This window comes from Adiantum capillus-veneris, chromosome 10 (genome assembly GCF_014529385.1).
Source record: "Adiantum capillus-veneris isolate H3 chromosome 10, ASM1452938v2, whole genome shotgun sequence".
NCBI classification, from domain to species: Eukaryota; Viridiplantae; Streptophyta; class Polypodiopsida; order Polypodiales; family Pteridaceae; genus Adiantum; species Adiantum capillus-veneris.
In genome coordinates, this window is record NC_140940.1 from 135,346,157 (window position 1) to 135,357,202 (window position 11,046).

The 11,046-nt window shown below is 42.1% G+C and overlaps 1 pseudogene; it reads left to right on the top strand.

The window, feature by feature from the left end:
* The first annotated feature begins 1,236 nt into the window (after nucleotides 1–1,236).
* On the top strand, nucleotides 1,237–3,979 carry LOC147449711 (uncharacterized; annotated as a pseudogene).
* Nucleotides 3,980–11,046: the final 7,067 nt, after the last annotated feature.

An 11,046-nucleotide genomic window follows, 5' to 3' on the forward strand; every position in this document is an offset into this window, starting at 1 on the left:
GACTCGGTGTCTCCCATGTTGTGCCAGAACAGTCTGGACCCTTTGATGCAGCTTCCATTGATGTCTTGATGACCCTCGCAGTCGTGGGCGTCTGGATCTCCCAAGCTCAGTGGCCCTGTCAGTTAGTGTACCTCTGGTACATGTGGACTCTGAAGTCTAATGCGATGCTTGCTCATCTGAATGCCCCGTATGTAGTCTAAAGAAATCAATGATCTCCCTGTGTGAGTGTTTCCTACTATCTGGTCTCCTCGAGAGGCTCTCCCTATGTCTATGCAACTCCAATAAAAATAGTCCAAGTATGATCTTGGTATCTCATAACTTTGGCTAGTGGTTCAAAACCCTCTCTGAATAGGCAGCAGTGGAAGCAAGGGGGTTGAGGATAAGAGGGGCCATGCCCCGCCATAAAAGGCGGCGCAATTTTACTAGTGGTATATATGTGATTATGTTGGCTCCACTTACAATGAGAAAACTTTACATGACCAATTAGATGAAGGAATAAACAAAAGCTTGACCATTAAGGTTAGCCAAGGAGAATGAGATGATTCCATGAAAAGCTCACAATCTTTAAAGTGATTCTACGTCCTTTTTTGAGCTTATGTTTTCCAAGAAGCATGCATGCACATTTATGACATTTGTGGGGAATAGCAAGGTCTCATCATCATGCTAGGAAATTATTTCAGTATAAATGGTTATATGTGATCTACTTTGGCTCTACTTAGGCTTTTGATTAGCTATAGTCTTATAAAAGGAAAACGTACATGAACAACTAGACGGGGGGAATAAACAAGAGCTTCCAAGGGTGCTAATTGTTTTGGCCTGCCCAAAGGGCAAAGGCCCTACAGTCACCTTATCTTTATTCCTTGGCTAAAAATAGGAAAAAATGTTTTTTTTTATTGGCCGAGGATCATCAAGGTGGGTAGGTGGACAAGTGGAGAAGTTGGAGGGAATCCAAGGCGGGGATGATTACTTCGTTCGTGTGGACAGTTGGGAGGGAATCCGAGGCGCCGAAATCCATTTTTTTTGTGGAGTGTGACTCATGAGGCATTTCTTCCCCTGCCTCGCTCTCTCTCTTTTCCATGATGTGGTCCTGGTTGCCGCCTCCGCCTGAGCTTCCTCCTGCACAGTTTTTCCCTTCTTCCTTGCTAGTGCAAGCCTGTGGCTCCCTCTCCCTTTGTCATTCTCACGCTGCCTGCGGGGAGCGACCTAGAGGAGTAACCTACCTCCACAGATCTCGCTATGGCTCATAGAATTTTTCTTCTGCAAAATACATTGCTCGTGCCTCCAACAACCTCCAAGGTCTCCTGCTTTTCTGAGCCTGGAAAGCCCTTGTCGTCGATATCTGCAAGCTTCAAAACGGTGGATGGCTCAGGAGCCTCAGCCTCTGCGCACTCAAGAGTTTGCGAGAGCTTGGCCAGGAATACCCACATCGTGGGCTGTGCGGCAACCTCAAGCATACAACACGTTCGGGCTGGTGTTGTGTCTGTTAGCGCTGAGTCTTCTGCCCCGGGTTGGCGCACTCAAGAGTTTGCGAGAGCTTGGCCAGGAACACCCACATCGTGGGCTGTGCAGCAACCTCAAGCATACAACACATTCGGGATAGTGTTGTGTCTGTTAGCGCTGAGTCTGCCCCGGGTTGCTCTGCCTACAACACTGCCGACCAAGGTGAGTGAATAGTGGGTCATTTTGAGCATCGGATTACTTTGCTTGCAGCACTGACTTTGCCTGGGATTCCTCTATTCACAGCACTTCCGGCCAGGGTGAGCCACAGTGGGTCATTTTCCTGCTCAGAGAGCGTCGGGTCTTGGCTTCTCGACAGCGTTGTTGAGTGATGTTGTGGTATGTGGCTGTCTTTGTCAGTGTTTTAGCTTCTTTTGTGATTTGTAAATGAAGATCTTTGTGACCTTTGTTTCATGTTCTGCAGGTCAAGTATGAGGAGACATGCCGTGGGTTCAGAATTCCACATAGACGGACAAGCGATTTTAGTCTTGAGGATCATACATATATAGATGGTGAGGGTGATGTTATTGCTATGGGTGACGCTCGGGATCTCAAGGATGCATGGTTATGGCAAGAATCACAGATTTTGAAGACATGTTAAATTAGTGCCGTTCGAAACAGGGGTTGTAAGATTTGATGTGGTGCCGCTATTAAGCTTGTTTTGTGCCCAGATTTCATGTCGTGTTGTTAGAAGAATATTCGTTAGAAGATTGTTCGAGTGTGAGCATCTCTAGTTTTTTTCTGAATCAAAACTGTGTGCAGGTGTCAGGCTCGTTTTGTGTCTTGGTTTTTGAATCGGCTCTTAGGGCCCACACGGGGCAAGGCTCGCAGTTCTGGGCGTTATGGCAAGATGTCTGTAATTTGTGCATATGTTGTTGCAGTTTAAGATTTGATGTCAAGTTACAACACTTTTTCTCTCTCTTCTCCTCTGCTTTCCCTATCTCTCTCTCTCTACCTTTTGTCTTTTTGAGGTGCATTCAAGATTAGGACAGAAGTTTGCTCCCTTTTTGGGTTGCCGAGTATTCTCTCTCTTCCTTTCTTGGTCTTAAAAAAGAACGTGGGTGATTTATTTGCACCTCTTATATGATTACTTCCACCTCTTATATGATTTATTTGCACCTCTTATATGATTACTTCCACCTTGCATCTTTAAAGACCTAATATTAAAGACTCACTCATGAGGATGTCGCTCTTGAGCTGTTACTTAAACTTCCTTTTTGAGTCCCTAAACCTGCTAGTTTTTTGAGTCCTCTTTATCAGTGCCTTGGTTAGACTAACACTCAGCTTTATGCATAGTTTTTATGGGTTGTAGTTGACAATAGCTGCTCTCACTTCTCAAGCATTCCAACTCTCGAGGGAAGGAAGCCTCTCTCCTCCTCTCGCTGTCTCCGCCTCTCCCTCCATCTCTGTCCTGCATCTTCATACCTTATACCTCTACGCAATGGATTTTGAAATGGCTGGTTTGATACTCTTACTTGCACCTTTTGAATGAATTGCTTACTTGCTACAGTCAACGAAAAGTGACCTTGAGCTTGAATCTTTCCGTTGTGAATTCTTGTTGGTTGTAGACCTATCTTTCGAGCATGTTCAAAGTGTGCAAGACGCTCAAGCTGTGCATGGCGAGTCTTCGCATGAACTTGTGGAGGGAAACTTGAAGGAAGAAGGTGTGTTGGAAGCTCTGACGCATGAGGCATTTGGTGAGAGAGTTCTGTCTCCTCTCAAGAAACTAAGTCCTAGGGCTTCTCTTAAGAAGCCTTCTCCTTCGAAGGCCATCAAAAAAGCCCTTAGTCATGTCAGAGGTATTTTCCTAGCAGCATTGGCTTTTTTTGGCACTGTAGGATAAATTTGACTTGATTGTCTTGCAGGGAAGGCCGTGCGTAAGAGCCTAGCTGGTGTAACGTCGTTCTCGAGCAGCGACACAACGTTTCCAAAACGTGATGCAATCATTGAAACTTTTGATTCGCAGCTAGCGTTGGCTCCTAGGACTCCTGTCCTTGCTATTTCTGAACTTCCTGACGCAATCAACTTCCACTTTGAATTTGAAGGCAAGGTGCTATGAAAGTATGGAACTTTCAAGATTAGAGAAGGCTCCTTCCCTAAGTTCTTAAAGGCTGATTTGGTTGATAAAGAATGTAAGCACACTACTACTTTTTTTGTGGCTGAGAGCTGCATTGCTCAATTTGTGGAGTCCTTTGAAGCCAATGACTTTGTGCGCATTGAGGGGGGGTCAGTAAGGAGAAGAACTCGCAGCGACGGTGGAACAAGCGTGTGGGCTTTGTACGCCGATGTGACTACTTTGGTTGTAAAAGATGAGCCATTTGATTGCGTCTTGAGTCTTTATCCCGAGCACAAAATCAAAGACCTTGTGGCTGGTCCAGCAATGGATTTTGTCCCAACTGTTGCGTTTACTGTCACGAAGATTGATGACTCTTCCAAGGGTGATGGTGGCACGAGCTATCGCTTGACAATTGCTGATGTTTAAGGTAGAAACACTTGTACGCATTATCCTTGTTGGAGCCTTACTCCTTTGTTAAAATATGATAAATGTTCCATGGTGCAACTTATGGCCGTGTCATACAAAACATTAACCCCGTCGATTGTCGACTATCAAGCAGAATATCTTATTGGAAGCATAAAAACATTTACATCAATTGCACAAACAAAGCATATCTTAAGTTTTCCAATGATGCCTCATAGCAAATATTCCTAGTTAGCTTCTATGAACGGTGACAAATAGTTGGCCATGCCAACCCTTTATGAAGTCTAGAAATAAGCCATGTCGATCTCCTTGAGATTCTAAAGCATTTCTAGTTGGACTAGGCTTGGCATCAAAATTAACCGTTGATGAGCATACTCGATCAAGGTATTGAGGAGAACCCATGCTTTTGATTGAGAGTGTTTTGTACTCAAGCTGTGCTTGAATCTGGTCTTCAAAAAAGTCGTTTGTCTTTGATAACAATGTATGCAACAAATATTCGATGCTTATGGTAAGTGTCACAAGTCATGGCTGTGCATTGAGTGCTGAGAGTGCACACACATTTTTTGCATACCATAGAAAACGAGCTCATCTAAACAGAAATAAAAAAACCAGCTGCATACCTCATGAATGCCTTATGCCAACTTGCCTTGCCATCGGAATAACACTTCACGCTCGTACGTTGATTAGAACACTTGAATCAACTTGGATCAGCCCTATTGCATGTAATTTACCTATTTGAATCTCTAGCCTTGCTCGAGTGCATACGACCTTGTCATAACCTTGCTAAGACCTTTATGTCAAGAGAGCCTGAATAACCATGCTTGATAGTGTTCATGCATGTGATCATGTGCAAGAAAACCTTCATAGCATTGGATCCCTCCATGCCTCAGCTTGTGTTGTAGGCCTTTCGATCCTTGTATGCCTCCTTTCGAGCCTTGCCCACCTTCTTGCCTTCTTTTAAGCCTTGCATGCCTTCCTTGTTCCACCCATGGCCTCCATCCTTGGCCCCTCTAGGGGATGCCTTTGGGTGGGAGGCCCTTTGGGTGGCCCCTTGGGCACACCCTTGATGGGATGGGCCCCCTAGGGTGGCCCCTTGGACACCCTTGGGCACCCATCTTAAGTAAACAAAGTATGAAGCGTGCACCAACGATGGTGGCAAACAAAGATCACAAGGGAGGAAAGAAAGGCAACCTGTTGTGCTTAGATGACGCTGGTGCTGAAAAAAAACATTTCCCTCAAGCCTACGCGTGCATGTCGAGCCCGATCTTGTCCAAATCTGTGTAAGTCAACGACACCCTGCTTTTTGTGCAAGAGACTGTTCTTGTGGATAGACTCCAAGCTTTTATGCTTGTTGGTGTGCAAGCCTTACATGACTAGATCCCCTCTTTCTCCTCGATCATGGAAATATTCATGCGAGAGAGAGAGAGAGAGAGGATCATGCACCACACCATTTCTCCCCTCCTCCATGGAATCCTTGCTCCACCTTGCTGCAAAACTGGCAAAGTTTGAGGACCAAGTATAGGGAACAACCTCAAAAGGCTAAAGTCAACTCAAATTAGGGCTAAAAGTTAGTTACTACTAACTAGACCTATAGGACAAATGTGAATCATTAAAAGATTGGAAAAAATTTTGCAAGGGGAGATAGTAAACGCGCTTATTATCTCCAGGCCCAAAATCCACCCCACTTGGCATTTTCCATCATGCATCTTGTCCACATGTCGCATCAAGGTCCTAAATCCCCTCACACAAAATCACCATATCACGATCACACCATTAAAAAAAAAGTACAAAGGCTTCCAATTTTCAAAATTTCACCCCAAGGGAACCATTCAAAATTTAATCTTGTGCCAAATCAAGTTCAATGTTGGAAAACATCAAGTACAACCACCCCATGCGAAGAAAATGCAAAAAAGAATGAAAAATAGCATAGTCGATAATGAGAGCACTTATTATCTATTGATGCCAAATGAAGCCAAATTTTCAAATTCTTGCTCCCGCCAATTTCATCATGCCATTACAGCCTACACATTCATTTTGGGATCATTTGGACACTCCAAAAAAAAATTCAAAAGCAAAGTGATCCCAACCAAGCATTTTTAAATCCAAGTTTCTCCAATATCCAAATGCTATATATTTTCAATGCCTACAACCCACGTGCATAGTGAAAACACAATTTTGGAGCCAAAATCATGCCCTAGATCATTAACACGCTTATTATCTTGTAGGCCATGTGCATAGTGAAAACACAATTTTGGAGCCAAAATCATGCCCTAGATCATTAACACCCTTATTATCTCCTATGCAATTTTTTTGACAATTTGACTTTTTGATGATTGCATTTTGTTTTATGGGTCAAAGTAGTAATAATCTGTCTTTAATCTTGAGTTTGATATGTTGCAGCTCCATTGAGGCTTGATAAGAGATATTTTGCTCTGAAGTGCACCTAATGCTAGTTTATGGTGTATTGACTCCCGGATCAATGCAGAACTAGCCCTCTACCCCAAAGAAGAAGACCCAAAAGCAAAGGGTTTTAGAGCCTCCAAAGTACCATTTGGAAGAGGAGTTCATCAAAGTAGTTAAAAAGACTTTTGTAGGAGATTTGCTGGACAAAAATCATGTGGCCATCTTTCAGAGTTGATTCAAAACTATAGACAACTAGGTAGTGGAGCTCCAAATGATGCCAAAAAAGAAAATACAATGTGGTATAGATTTTGGAGCTTAGAGAAGCCCACAGAAAGCTTGTCCTTCTATCATTCTATTAGATGGAGCCTTGTGGCGTGGACAAAGAGCTTATGAGTTGCTAAACTCTATCCAATAAGATGGGACAGTCCAAACATTCGACTCCACCGGCCCTCAACCTACCTACTGAAGGGGAGTCCATAAGATCAAGGGAAAATAAAAGGAGGGGGATGTTTACCCGCAACACCATGGGTGGTAGCTACTTTTTAGGATATGATCCACAAGCCCACAAAGGAACCCACCCTCCTATTTCACCAGCCCTTTCACTTTTCAACCAAGAGACCACCAAGGTACACGTGCTCGAACCATGCGGTGGCATCGACATTCATTGCTACTCTAGACCAAGATACCAATGCAAATAGTCCATGCCTCATATGTGCTCAATACTTTGAAGAGCTCCAAGAGGCATCAAATACCTAGGAGAACCAAAGGTCATGACATGCATTTCCCACCATGCTATGGAAATGGTAGATAATCTACCACCTGCCCCAAATCAAAATGCTTGGTTGGAAGTCGGTTTGAAGAATGAGGAAGATGAAGACAAACCACCACCACTCATTTGGACATCAAAGAGGAAATTCGCATAGCAAGCTCCTGTTGAGAGGGAAGATGAAAGTGATGAGGTCCCATGGAGGACCTTGAAGACCAACACTTGGAGGAAAGAGATCCATACCCAAAACTACAGGAAGAAAAGAAAAGAACGGTCAAGGGAAAGGGGAAAGTAGATGAACGGCCAACCAAGAGACAAAAGACACCACTTATAATCATTGAAGAATTGGCATAGAGGGCAACCGGTCAAAAGAGGGAAAAAGATGTCTTTGATAGAAAAAGGGGACTGCAAGGTAACTTCAAAGAGTTCTAGCAGCCCAACCCTTGAAGGCTCAAAAAAAAAGAATCCTCTCTATAGAATGGACCCTCTTGAAAAACTCAAACAAATATATGGAGAAGAAGATCAAGATAGACAAAAAAAAAAAAAGAGGTGGGAACCTCTAAAAAACCAAAAACCTAGCCAGTTGATCTACCCCTTCTCCCATCACTGTAGATGCACCCTCTTCACAACAAACTAAAGCCAAAAAATCTCAGTAAACCCAAGAAGAGGAAAAGACAATAGAACCAATGCTCATAGAGCCCATACTAGTGGAGCCACCCAAGAAATAGACAAGATGTATATGGAAATAGATAAAGAGAAACCTGATGACAGACAAGAGTCTACATAGAAAATGGAGTTTCAAGAAGACCTCAAAGAGTGAGCCCCAAAGGATACAACACATATTGATATAGAGTAAGAGAAAGTTGATGAAGATACAAAGTAAAAGGATCACCAAGAGAAGGCCAATACCTCCCAGATTGCCACTATCCAATAAATACAAAAATATGCACAATTTTTGTACACCGCATTTTAGAAAAGTTTAAGATTGTAGCCTATGCTATGGAAGAAAAGGTCAAGCAATTTGAGGCTGCAAATGTACATCAGACTGGTTGAATAGATGTGAACAATGCATTTATCAAAGGGTATAGCAACTTGTATAAGAAGTTCCAAGTAGAGATTGCTAGTTTAAAGGAAGTTAGCACTCCCGAACTACAAAACATGACCACCTTGGTGGAACAGTTCACAACATTGAGTGAAGGACACAAAAAAAAGGGTACAAGAGTTCAATATTGCTAATGGCTACAGACTTAGCTAGAGGTAGCAAATCTCCAAGTGGCACAAGCCAAAGCCAAAATCAAAGATCAAAGCGAATTGCTTAAGAAATTAAAGGCCAACCCTACAATCCTCACATTACAATGTTCTAATAATCTAATCTTGCATATTAGGCAATGGAAAAAAGAAGTAAAGACTTAGAGATGAAGCTTAAACTAGAACAAATGCAAAAAATGGATCTCCAACTCTCCTTCACGACCAAAGTAGAGGCATATCAAAAGCAAATAGTTGATAAGCAAGAAGCCCTAGCAGTAGCTCGGGAGAAATTGAAGGGCAAGAAAAAAGTAATAGAAGAAGATCTACCCAAATCAATGCCATTGGAAACTTGGGCACTTGACTTCTTACAGCCTGAAGAAGACACGGATCTTACCACCGTGCCACAAGAACCCTCAGCAATAGAGCTCAAAGCAAAGCAAGGACCTATAGATAGCCTCACAACTGAAGCTGAGAAAGATCTCAAGGTAAACACAGAAATCTAGAAGCCATGGTCTGGGAGCAACAAATTTTATATTTCTCTAATGTTACCTAGCTAACTCCAAGAAAATCACACGAATTTGGCACCAGCAATCTCTACCCTATCCCTTGGTGAAGTTTGAAATCCTTATGGTGAAAGAAGGATTAGTGAAAGATCAAGTTGTGGACACTACATATCGATACCCAGCTTGGAGAAAATATTGGCTGAGGAGATATTCGAGGTACCTGATCCTATACACTCAAGCTACACCAAAAATTTGAAGGGATCCATCTTTTTTGTAGTGCCTAGAGCCTACTGTTGGGGTAGCCATCAATTCCTTCTCAAAAAACATCCGACATGGTTGAACTACCCCAAAGTGAGTCCACCAAAGGGCCAGGCATCTAAAGATTACATGCTCAAGACACTATCAAAGGCTATAGAGATCTTCAAAAGGATTCCAGATCTTGCATGCATTATGGTCACTAAAATAGCCAAGCTGATCCTCACTTGCATCCAAACCTTTCACCAGGAAGAGCAGATAGATACCCCATGTATGACATTTCTAGAGGGCAACCAAGGGCTTTGCTATGATTTGTCAGATCAACCACCCAATGAAGTAATTTATAGGATGTATTTTAGGGTGATATTCATGCCCTCTTACAACATGAAAACCTTTGCAAAAGCATTCTACATAGGGTTCTTCAATTTAAGATCCATAATCTTTGGTATGTGGTAGAAAATGTTCGTGCCAGATTTGTCAGATACACCCCAATGGAGCTCAAAACTCTAATTGATTTATAGTTCCTAGAAGAAGCAGGCAAGAAGATCTGGATAAAGTACTATGATGCTCTAGAAGCCTTGAAGAAGCAAGGAAGAGCTCAAAAACCAGACCACTATCTGATACCTTGAAGCTGTATCGCAGATGACTCAGTCTTGGAGAGGGTAAAATGTTAGCACACTGCTAACACATCGGAGCCTATATATATAGCCTATGATGTAATCTCTCATTTTTTAAACCTATATGGACGTCTATAGCCGTGAGCCCTTGTAATTCTTTGTTTTTCAATCTTAATTTGTAAACAATTATGTGACTATGAGCCAGACAGAGTGGGGCTAAATGCATATCAAAGAGATTCTAGGCTACAACAAAGTTAAATAATTTCTCAACTTTGAACCCAAAAACTTTGGCTAAGGTATAAAAGCCAATTTTGGCAATCCATGTTCCACCTCCTTTTTCCATGGAACTTTGTTAGCTTGTAGTCTCTGCTATCTAAAGCTATTCCCAAAATCTTTCTTTATTTGGATAAGAAAAAGTTGAAAAACTCCAAATTTGATCTAGTAGACTAGTAATTTCTTAACTTTGACACTACGAGAGATCACCTAAATACCAATGTCAAATTATCGATGTCAATGGCGGGTGTCGAGGTACTCCAAAACCACAACCATATGTACAAAGACCTGTTTCCATACATGCGTTGTCATGTAGACGTGGGTTTGTATTTATGTCGAATCCTCGAGTATACGCATTGACCAATAAAGACGAGATTATTGCCCGGTGGTTGTGATCTTTGTGCATCTCTAGACCGAGGTGTGCGGGGATCGGACATGGTTGTGTGAGGCAGTTAGAGCTAGCGGCAAATGGTAGAAAAAACACAAACAAACTTTAGAAATGCAAATGGATTTCAGAAAAGTAAATGAACTTCAGAAACAAAGTAAAATAACACAAACAGACTTCAATAATGCAAATAGAATTCAGAAACATAAACGGGTTCCAAAAACACTAATGATCTTCAAAAATGTTGGACTATATTCGATCAATCCTTATTAGATGAGTCTATTTAAGTAATCCGTATGTACTAGATTAGGGTTTATACTGGATCTACGTACATGCATTTTTATGTAGACATGGATGTGTACTTATGTCAAACTCTCAAATATAGGCATTGACCAATAAAGACGAGATTATTACACGGTAGTCCTGATCTCCGTGCACCTCTAGATAGGGGTGTGCGGGGATCAAGCATGTCTAGAGAATGTGAGGTAGTAAGAGCTAGTAGCAAATGGTAGAAAAAACACATAAGGACTTCAGAAACGCAAATTTACTTTAAAAATGCAAACGATTTCAGAAATGAAAATGATCTTCAGAAGCTTGGTGTGTTCTAAATTAGAGTGCTC